Raw genomic sequence first — 12,012 nt, 5'->3', positions numbered from 1 at the left:
ATCACACTTTTTTTTTCAATTCAAACAAACTAGGATTTTTTTTCTCGTTTTCCAGTACACTATATGGTAGAAGGAATGGTGTCATTCAAAAGCACAACTCTTCCCACAAAAAACATGCCTTCATATGGCCATACTGATGGAAAAATAAAAAGATTATGGCGTAGGAAGAAGGGGAGGAAAAAATGAAAAATGGAAAAATGGAAAATATAACCACTTCTTCACTGTTGGCCCAGGATCACACAAGCTTATAAAAAAATCCCAGGGTTATGTCATAAATGTACAAGATGGGAATTCCCCTTTAATGATGTATTTAAAGGAATAGATAATGGATCTCTTTATGCCATCAATAAAATGTTTGCCTGTAGAATATTGCCCTGTGCTGGGCTGATCTAGGCACATTGTGTTTCTGTTTCTTTTTCAGTCCTTCGGCTGTCTCATTCCACAGGCTGGACTAGAAAAGCCAGAGGGCTGGATGTCACGCTCCACATCTGGCCCTCTGACTGTTCCAGTCCATGCTGTATGTATGAGGCTATGAGGGGGCTCATGCTGTATAAAAGATGCTATGTGGGGCTCATGCTGTATTTAAAAGGCTATGTGGGGCTCATACTGTATATAAGAGGTTAGCTAAGTGGGGCTAACACTGTATATAAGAGGCTATGTGGGGTTCATACTGTATATAGGAGGCTATAAGGCTATGCGGAGGCTCATACTGTATTTAGGAGGCAATGTTGGGGTTCTTACAGTATATAGCAGGCTGTGTGTTGGCTCATACGGTATATAGGAGGGCTGAGTGTGGACTCATACGATATATAGAGGAATATCAGAATACAGTGGGAAAAAATAAGTGTTTGATACCCATCTATAAAGAATGGCGAGGTCTGTAATCTCTATAGCAGTTATACTTCAAATGTGAGAGACAGAATCTAAAAGAAAAATCCTGAAAATCACATTGTAGATTTTTTACATAATTAATTTGCATTTTATTGCATGGAATAAGTTTTTGATACAATAGAAAAACAGAACTTAATATTTGGTACAGAAACCCTTGTTTGCAATTGTGGCACCCCAGGAGTTCAGGTACCACAGTGGTGCTGCCTTCCTCTTTGGGAGGGTAATGACATGCCTGGAAATAGGAGGAATCCCTTTGGCAGGTAAGCTGTATATGCAACACATTCTGACTCCAGGCCAGAAGGGGGAGCTCTAAACCCGGTTTAAGGGGAACTTCCCTATATACATTCTGGTCTGGAGGAGGATTTAGTTAGCCTGGTGCAGACAAGAGACAGTGAAGGAGCACAGGAGAACTTAAGAGCTAGAGGAGGGCTGCGATTGGGCCCCTCTAAGCTGAGCACAGAAACCGGGGACCGGGAGCCCGAGGCTGTGAGGAACTACAAGTCCCACGACAGAACTGGAGAGCAGGAAACTGAAGGGAACTTGCCCACATTACACCTGAGGTACAGCAACATCTAGAGCCCGGAGTCACCATGTACATAGACCCCAAAGAGATGGCTCACATTGCCTACCATGCAGGTACTGTCCCAGGACCGGGGAGAAAGGGTACCTTGCAAGAAAGCCACAGGCAGCAAAAAACTAGAGACCAGTGCATAGTGGAAGGCTCCCAAACTGACCTGGCAAAGGGATTCCCACTTGTTTCCAGGCTGCCTAGACTCCATCAACACCTGTTGCCGGTACCCTGGACTGAGGCTGTCTGACATCAGTAAACCAGGTAAAGACTGCAACCCTGTGTCCTCCATTTATTTACCGGCAACACACCATCCTTGCCCACTACATTGGGAGCCCTGGGGACCCTGCTTCACCTGTGGGAAGCGTTACCATCTTTGCTGCAGTAACATCGCCCCAGAGGACCTCTTTAAGCAGCGTCGGTCCCCAATGACCGAAATGCACAGGTGGCGTCACAAACACAAACTTTATTCAAACCATTTAAAAGACTTTTCCCTTTTTACTTGGGCTCCCAGTGCCACGGACCGGGTCGCTGCCACCATGACCACCCCTTTAATTGCGACCGGACCCGGTATTGAGTATCCCCAGGCCCTGGTAGGCGACTCACAATTACAGAAGTCAGTTGTTTCCAATAGTTCTTGACCAACTTTGCACACACTGCAGCAGGGATTTTGGCCGACCCCTTCATACAAATCTTCTCTAGATCTTTCAGGTTTCGGGGCTGTCGCTCGGCAACATTAAGTTTCAGCTTCCTCCGAAGATTTTCTATTGGGTTCAGGTCTGGAGACTGGCTAGGCCACTCCAGGACCTTGAAATGCTTTTGCTGAGCCATTCCCTAGTTACCCTGGCTGTGTGTGTCAGGTCATTGTCATGCTAGAAGACCCAGTCATGACCTATCTTCAATGCTCTTACTGAGAGAAGGAGGTTGTTTTCCAAAATTTCTCGACTAGGCGGATAGCTTCGGATAAGTCATTATCCTAATAGCTATAGCACTTACGGAATAGTTGCATCAGGAACCCTGATACCTGAAGCGCTCCCGATAATCAGCTGATCGGAGCCACAGCTGCATGTGTTGCGGCTGTGTGACATTCACAAAGGAGAGGGGACAGAGGGCACCACTGTAAATAATGCTGGGATCACCTATAGCGAGTAATATACACTATTACACAAACCTAAACAAGGACAAGCTATATAAAGTGGGATCATCAGACAAAATAAGATAAAATAGTCCTTTATTGATGAAAAACTACACACAAAGCAAATTAAAACAATAAAAAGGTCAGTAACATGACTCCAACCATAATCAACCAAATAGGGTGACCGACCCTGTCAGGAAGTAAATAAAGATTTAAATCTTTGTATATAATGAATATAACCCAGGTAAAATACACAGTATAAATAATACATTGATCTCTCACAAAAGACACACCGTAAGAGCCACAGCAGCAAGATGATAATTGACCAAATGGCTGCAATGAAACAAAGAATGAAAAATTTAAAGAGGTCTGAATGCTTTCCATACCCACTGTATATATATATATATATATATATATATATATATATAATACCAAGCCCGTGGTTTAGTAATGGTGTCAGAACAGTAATGGTGTCAGAACAGCTGTCAGCCAGATACCCTCATTAATAAAACGGTAACAAAATGTAACAAAACAGCAACTGTCAGAAATCAGCATAAAACGCTATATCTGTTTCTTTTTCAAAAAAAATTTTTTTAAATTGCGTGGGCTCCCGTTTAATTTTCATAACCAGCAGAGGGAAAGCCGATGGCTGAGGGCTGATGTTAATATTCTGGGAAGGGGCCAATAGCCATAAAGGTTCCCAGGCAATTAATATCAGCTCATAGCTGTTTGCTTAGACTTTAATGGCTAGTTTACAGAGGAACCCCATAAAAAAATTGACATGAGGTCTACCTATAAAATCGAAAAGCGAACCAGCAAAGGCTAGGCAGACAACTGCTGGATGATATTAATAGCCTGGGAAGGGGCCATGGATATTAGCACCCCCAGACTAAAAACATCAGCTCTCAGCCACCCCAGAAATGGCGCATCTTATAGATGCGCCAATCCTGGCACTTAGCCTCACTCTTCCCACTTGCCTTGTAGCGGTGGCAAGTGGGGTTCATATTTGTGGGGTTGATGTCACCTTTGTATAATCAGGTGACATCAACCCCACAGGTTAGTAATGGAGAGGCCTCTATAAGACATCTATTCATTACTAACCCCATAGTGATATTGTTTAAAACACAGACACCCAGACTAAAGTCCTTTATTTGAAATGATCACACAGACTCCTTTATTGAATCTAAATTTACCATACTTACTGAACGCCTAATCTCTGACCCCTACATCTCCTGCAAGCAATCAAAAAAAAATAATCCAACATATAATACTATCCTGTCCGACGTAGTCCATTTAATACTGAGTGTCCCATGGCAATCTCAAGTGTAGAACAGTCACTTTGGGAGATGTGACACCTCTACCCGGCCTCCGGTGATACAATTACAGGAGGTGATTGCTCCCGCAGTGTATCACTGAGCTGCAGTGAGAATTCACCGGGGTTCATCAGCTGCGGTGCTCTCACTTCTACCGCTGTGTGAGAACTTTCCCACGCAGTGGCGCCAAAAGTGAGAGCATCGGTCAGCTGATGAACTCTCATGGCAGCTCAGTGATACACTGTGGGAGCGATTTCCTCCTGTCAGTGTATAGCCTGAGGCCGGGTAGAGCAGTCAAATGTCCTGATGTGACTGTTCTGCATATGAGAACGCCGTGGGACACTTGGCATTAAATGGACTACAGCGGTTTATTATTTTTGATTGTTTGTAGGAGACTTGGGCATCGGGGATTAGGCGTTCTGTGAGTATGCATTTTGTATGTGACTATGTTTGTAATTATGTAAATGTTTACATTTTTTTTACAATTGAACACAAGCGCCGGATGATGAGAATATTCTCCCATCATCGGCTCATGCTGTTTCTGTAAAAACGTAGCCAGATGGGAGTAGTTCCGTTTGTAAGACAGCGACTAATTCCTGAATACTCTTCCTCTCTTTCTGGTTTTTATGTCTCCCTCTCCTGTGGTGCCTTTCTGGTCACTTGGCTCTGAAGATAATAAAAAAGAAAAAAATCACTGGACGACAACTGGACATGTGTACCAGCCATGTTGTTAGTATTCACACCAAGAGCTTTGGATTCTCTATTATAGCCATGGTGGATCCATTTATAGGCACGTTTGATTTCATAGTACATTTTATTTTGATGAAATTTCTGCCTTTTTAACCCAATAATATCCTTTTCATATTGATCAATAGTTGTTTTAAGTTCTTGCTGGAAAGGAACAACAACACCATTGGCATCGAAAGAACTCAACTTAGCTTCACTGCTTTTGATATTTTCCTAAATTTTAACCAGGGTTTATCGGTCATGCGCAATAAGCATATCCATAATAATGGATGAGCATTAGAGAAGACCTGTTTCACATGTGTGTTGAAAGCAAGCATCAGCTTCCCATGCTGGAGAAATTTGTATCCTTAATCCTCTAGGAACCAAACCACAATTCTTGTATTCTTCTCAGCTCTTAATATTCCACCACACCCTAGTCAGAGTTTTGTGACAGATTTGGAAATCTGTTTTGCCACCAGCATCCTGTGACATATCGGCCTTACCGGAAAAAATACCTGAGGCCTGGTTGTTCCAGGCAGCCTCCCTAGCGTCTAAATCCATAATAATTGAAACAAAGTGCCAACACTCCAGAAAGGTTAACGTATAGACCCAAAACAAAACATATGAGACAAAGGAGAAGGGACTATAATATAATATACACTATTACACAAACCAAGACATCGACAAGCTATATAAAGTGGGATAAAATATATCCCATTTATCATCTTGCTGCAGGGGCTCTTACGTTGTGTCTTTTGTGGGAGATCAATGTATTATTTATACTGTGTATTTTACATACCCACAAAAAAATGATGATACCAGGTCAAAATTTAAAGTATAAAATATAAACACTTTATTATTGAAATAAACAATATGACAACAGGTGAATCAAGGTGACTTAAAAAGCGGCATCCAAAGATGCTGTAAACAATGGCAGGAGGCGTGCAGCCAGAAGTTTAGCATCACTAAACTACCCAAAACAAATCAATGGAGACCATAATTATTATTGCACTGATAACCATTAGGCGACCCAATATGAGAACTCATAATAAATCAAACATATTTAGTAATCACTCGGTAATGGGCATACAGTATAATAATGATAAACAAAGTTGTTGCAATCAGCAACCCCTAACCAGTGAGCCGCGCCATCATACCAATCAATCTAACATAAACAGTCACAAATAATGTCGCTCTATACCCACCGCAGTGCAAGGGAAAACTCCTGGAACACGCCTCCGCTCCAACGCGCGTTTTAGAAAACAACCTTCATCAGGGGTCATTAAAATCACCAAAGGAAGTGCCTTAAAAAGGATTGACCCTGGAATGACCTCGCATACATGCCCCGGAAATGAAGGGCGTTACCATGGCCGCAAGCCACGCTGGCGCGCGCCAAAGTACAGCGGCCTGAGGAGAGCGATCACGGGGTCCCACGTGATCACACCTCACCCGACCGAGACATGGAAGCGTGCCTGCGCGGAAGGACAGGAGGACGCTCGTAACTAAGGCATGTGAATGCAAGGACTGCGCCAAAAAACATAGATCTCAGCTATACAAATACCAACCTGGTGCTGGTTACAATATCACAAATACCGCACAGTTAAATACTTAAATAACTAACGGCACTAAGAATACAATCAAATATGGTGTGCACAATGTGCATAGTGTCCAATGCCAAAGCACACAGGGGAAAAGGAATACAAATATACAGTTAACTTAAAGAAGATCTATAATAGTAATCAATAAAGTTGTACATGCAAGGTAATAGGTTACAAGAGACAAAAATAATAATTAATAATTAACTGCTGTTTGGACACCCGCACATCCTGACTATATAAAGAAATCTATCAGGGAAGATGACCATACACATAACATCAGGATTGTGCTATGGATCACTTAATCCAGATATCGCATAAATAAAACATAATAATAAATATATTTGGAAAAATAGTATCCATCCGACTGTCCAAACGAGTGGTATTAGGCCATAGTTATAAACAGAGTCCAAATCATTGGTTCTTGATGGAAAAATGTCTAATTACATAAAATGACCTCAGTAAGATCGCATAACGGAGTCAATCGCACATACCGAAACTAGGAAAAAATTACATACAATTAAAAACAAATAAAAACACAGTAATACAACACTCTCAAAATGACGCTCCAATGCACAGCAGAACTATAGTGATCATAGAAAAGGGGCATAACTGATGTTATCATTCAGACTGGCTTTATGGACTGTATTTAAAGGCCAGATCCACCTAGATTCCTTCCGGGCCAGGCGTTGGAAGGAACCCCCACCCCGAATCCCCACCTCTAACAAATCAGTCCCCCTAACTTTAAGAAGGCTAGCATTGCAGTCATGGAATCTCCTGAAGTGACGCAGCAATGTCTTCAAAAGGGAAATGTCATCCACCCCGCCGCTGCGCTTATACCCAAAACGTGCTCTATGACACGTGTCTTTAATTGGCGTGTAGTCATGCCAACATATATCTTGTTGCATGGACATACCACATAGTAGATGACATTTTTACTAATACATGTAATCTTTTTTCTAATTGTAAATTGGCGGGATCCGTCAGAATTAGAAAACACGCCAATATGTTCGATATTAGGGCAAGCCAAGCAGCGGCCACATGGACCACAACCAAAGCTCACTGGCATGGAATCCAAAAAAAAAAGTTTGCATAGGTGCCCCTGTATAATGGCTCTGGACTAACATGTATCCCAAATTTCTTGAACGTCTAACCGCGATACCAGCCTTCTCAGGGATGAAACGTGAAATTATGGGGTCGGCCCTCAATACATGCCACGATTTTGCCAAAATCTTTTTCATAAGTGGAAACTGAGAATGATAGTTGGTCACAAAATGGACTACATCATGCTCTTGGTTGGTTTTGGTACCATACAGTAAAGAGTATCTAGAAGTATGTCTAGCCCTCTTAAAAGCTTTTTTAATGCTGTGGTTACTATAACCTAGTGTGACCAATCTTTTCTTCAGATCCTCAGCCTGTATACCGAAGTCTCTCTCAGTAGAGCACAACCTTCGTAGGTGGAGGAACTGCCCAGTGGGGATGGCTTGAATAACATGGTCAGGATGGGAAGAGGAGGCATACAACAATGAGTTTGTGGATGTGCGTTTGCGGTAAATGTCTGTCTGCAATTCCCCATATATACCTCTTTTCACCATGACATCTAAGAATTCAATAGTATCGTTGTCATATTTATAAGTGAAAGAAATGTTACGATCATTGATATTCAATGACGCCATGAAGCTTTGCAGATGTTCCTTAGATGCCTGCCAGATCATCAATATGTCGTCAATGTACCGTGCCCAAAGGAGGACGTGGCCCATTGACAACTGATGATCCAGCAGGGAGAGGTCCCTCTCCCACAGCCCCAGGAACAGATTGGAGTAAGCCGGGGCAAAAGGTGCCCCCATAGCTGTTCCCTGGAGCTGCAGGAAAAAGGACCCCTTGAACATAAAAAAATTGTGCGTCAATGCAAATTCCAATAGCTTATAAATCAAATGTACTAATTCGCTTGGCAAGTTAGAAATGAACAGAAAGAAATCAATAGCTCGTAACCCATCCTGATGTCTAATGCCGGTGTATAATGATTCTATGTCAGCCATCACCAACATCTCATCCTCTTCAAGATGTATACTGTCTATTCTCTTTAATAAATCCCCTGTATCCTTAAAAAATGACGGAAGACCTTCACCTAAAGGTTGCAGTTTTGAATCGATCCATTGATTAACCTTTTCAAGGTAATTACCCCTTCCAGAAATTATGGGGCGGCCGGGGGGCGCCTGCATGTCCTTCTGAATCTTAGGCAACAAGTAGAATGTGGGGATTGTGGGTTTCTGAAACGTGCGTTACTGTGTATTTTACCTGGGCAATGTCCTCTCCCCTCTGTACCAGTCTGTCATTGTAAATTTGTTTACTATAAATGATATCTATAACGCCATACGTAACCCCTTTCTCATGTACAGCACCATGGAATTAATGGTGCTATATAAATAATAATACAGAGATTTACAGTTATATGAAAAAGTTTGGGCACCCCAATTAAACTTAAGCCTAATGTTTTATAAAAATTGTTTTTTTTGCAACAGCTATTTCAGTTTCATATATCTAATAACTGTTGGACACAGTAATGTTTCTGCCTTGAAATGAGGTTTATTGTACTAACAGAAAATGTGCAATCTGCATTCAAACAAAATTTGACAGGTGCATAAGTATGGGCACCCTTATCATTTTCTTGTTTTAAATACTCATACCTACTTTTTACTGACTTACTAAAGCACTTTTTTTGGTTTTTTAACCTCATTGAGCTTTGAACTTCATAGCCAGGTGTATGCAATCATGTGAAAAGCTACTTAAAGTGGCCACTTGCAAGTTGTTCTCCTGTTTGAATCTCCTCTGAAGAGTGGCATCATGGGCTCCTCAAAACAACTGTCTAATGAGCTGAAAACAAAGAATATTCAACATAGTTGTTCAGGGGAAGGATACAAAAAGCTGTCTCAGAGATTTAACCTGTCAATTTCCACTGTGAGGAACATAGTAAGGAAATGGAAGAACACAGGTACAGTTCTTGTTAAGATCAGAAGTGGCAGGCCAAGAAAAACATCAGAAAGGCAGAGAAGAAGAATGGTGAGATCAGTCAAGGACAATCCTCAGACCACCTCCAGAGAGCTGCAGCATCAACTTGCTGCAGATGGTGTCACTGTGCATCGGTCAACTACACTAAACGCACTTTGCACAAGGAGAATCTGTATGGGAGAGTGATGCGAAAGAAGCCGTTTCTGCAAGCACACCACAAACAGAGTTGGCTGAGGTATGCAAAAGCACATTTGGAGAAGCCAATTTCTTTTTGGAAGGTCCTGTGGACTGATGAAACAAAGATTGAGTTGTTTGGTCATACAAAAAGGCGTTATGCATGGCGGCCAAAAAACACAGCATTCCAAGAAAAACACTTGCTACCCACGGTAAAATTTGGTGGAGGTTCGATCATGCTTTGGGGCTGTGTGGCCAATGCCGCCACCCGGAATCTTGTTAAAGTTGAGGGACGCATGGATTCTTCTCAGTATCAGCAGATTCTTGACAATAATGTTCATGAATCAGTGACAAAGTTGAAGTTACGCAGGGGATGGATCTTTCAGCAAGACAATGATCCAAAACACCGCTCCAAATCTACTCAGGCATTCATGCAGAGGAACAATTACACTGTTCTGGAATGGCCATCCCAGTCCCCAGACCTGAATATCATTGAACATCTGTGGGATCATTTGAAGAGGGCTGTCCATGCTCGGCGACCATCAAACTTAACTGAACTGGAATTGTTTTGTAAAGAGGAATGGTCAAAAATACCTTCATCCAGGATCCAGGAAATAATTAAAAGCTACAGGAAGCGACTAGAGGCTGTTATTTTTGCAAAAGGAGGATCTACTAAATATTAATGTCACTTTTCTGGTGGGGTGCCCATACTTATGCACCTGTCAAATTTTGTATGAATGCAAATTGCACATTTTCTGTTAGTACAATAAACCTCATTTCAAGGCAGAAACATTATTGTGTCCAACAGTTATTAGATATATGAAACTGAAATAGCTGTTGCAAAAAAAACAATTTTTATATTTTTATATGTTACTGACCTTTTTATTGTTTTTATCTACTCTTTGTGTGTTGTTTTTCATCCTTATGTAACGAATGGAAACGGAAGCACAGAAGTTGAAGTTCACATTAGTTTTTATTAAGGTTTAACGTGGAACCTCGGGACCACGGTCCGGGGGGCTCCGAAGGGGGCGTGACTACGTGAGCCACAGATACCCGTGGTAAGTCCCTTCGAATAGGGTCAGAATGGAATGCCTGGAGGACACGGGTGCTACCTCCAGTTAGACCCCGAACTCGTGGAAGCTGTCCCGATGGGACAAACGGACAAGCAGGGTTAGCGGGAGACGTGGAGCTAACTAGGTAATACCGGGTGTACGGGTAGAAGCTGGTTCCAGCGGTACTGGCATTGTCCGGAGACAAGGATGACAGCTTGGCGGAACGAGACGGATCTGGCATAGACAAAGCGAACGTCGTCCAAAATAGCCGGGTAACCGGTAACTGATGATCTGTGAAGACAGAGAGTATAAGCAAAGCATTGACAGAGAACTTCAGAAACAAAAGCACATGCTGACAGGAACTGGAAGAAGCAACAGTGGATACTTGTTGCTCCAGCGCCCTCCCTATGGTGGAGGAGCTAGATATAACAACGAACAACACACCAATGGCCAGAAGCATCTTTTTAAAAATGTGCGCTGTCTCTTTAAGAGACCGGGAGCGCGCGCGCGCGTGACCTAAACACTATGCCTGAGAACCTGCTGGCAGCGCGCCAGGAAGCAGGAGAGGAAGAAGAGGCAGAGGCTGCATCCAGACAGCATGGAGCCAGCATAGAGCGGGAGTCCCGATGGGGACCCCGCAAAGGTACAGAAACAGAACCGGGTGTAACAGTAACCCTCTCTTTATGCCCCCTCTTTTTCAAGCCTGCGTAGAATCTTTTCAGAAGAAGAGGAGCCCGGATATTCTCCATAGGCTTCCATGACCTCTCCTCAGGACCAAAGCCCCTCCAATCCACCAGAAAATAGGTCTTACCCCTTACTCTCTTAGTGGCCAAGATATTCTCTACCTCAAAAACATCCTCCTCACTGATGGGATTTGGAGTAGAACCCGAGTCTTTAAAGAAGGAGCTCAAAACTACTGGTTTTTGAGGGGAGACATGAAAAGAGTTAGGCACACGTAAAGAAGGAGGCAATTTCAATTTGTACGAAACTGCATTAATTTGTTTTAAGATTACAAAAGGACCGATGAAGCGAGGTCCCAGTTTGTATGAGGGCATCTTCAGACGGATATACCTGGAGGAAAGCCACACCTTATCTCCAGGTCGAAAAATTGGAGAGGCCAGACGTCTTTTGTCCGCATGCCTCTTCATATGTTGAACGGCTTTCTCCAAGGCGACTTTTGTGTCACTCCATATCTTCGAGAATTCTCCAGTAAAGGTGTCAGCTGCAGAAACTCCAGAAGACCCAGAGATGGGAAGGGGAATCCTGGGTTGGAGTCCAAACACAATCTGAAAAGGAGATTTTCCAGAATATTCACTTACTTGATTATTGTACGAGAATTCTGTCCAAGGCAGAAACTTAATCCAGTCATCATGATGCACATTGACGAAATGTCGCAGGAATCCAGTCAGGATTTGATTGGTCCTCCCGGGTTGGAGTCCAAACACATTCTGAAAAGGAGATTTTCCAGAATATTCACTTACTTGATTATTGTACGAGAATTCTGCCCAAGGCAGAAACTTAATCCAGTCATCATGATGCACATTGACGA

Source organism: Ranitomeya imitator, chromosome 1, assembly GCF_032444005.1.
Source record: "Ranitomeya imitator isolate aRanImi1 chromosome 1, aRanImi1.pri, whole genome shotgun sequence".
NCBI classification, from domain to species: domain Eukaryota; kingdom Metazoa; phylum Chordata; class Amphibia; order Anura; family Dendrobatidae; genus Ranitomeya; species Ranitomeya imitator.
Note: the sequence above shows the minus strand (reverse complement) of the source record.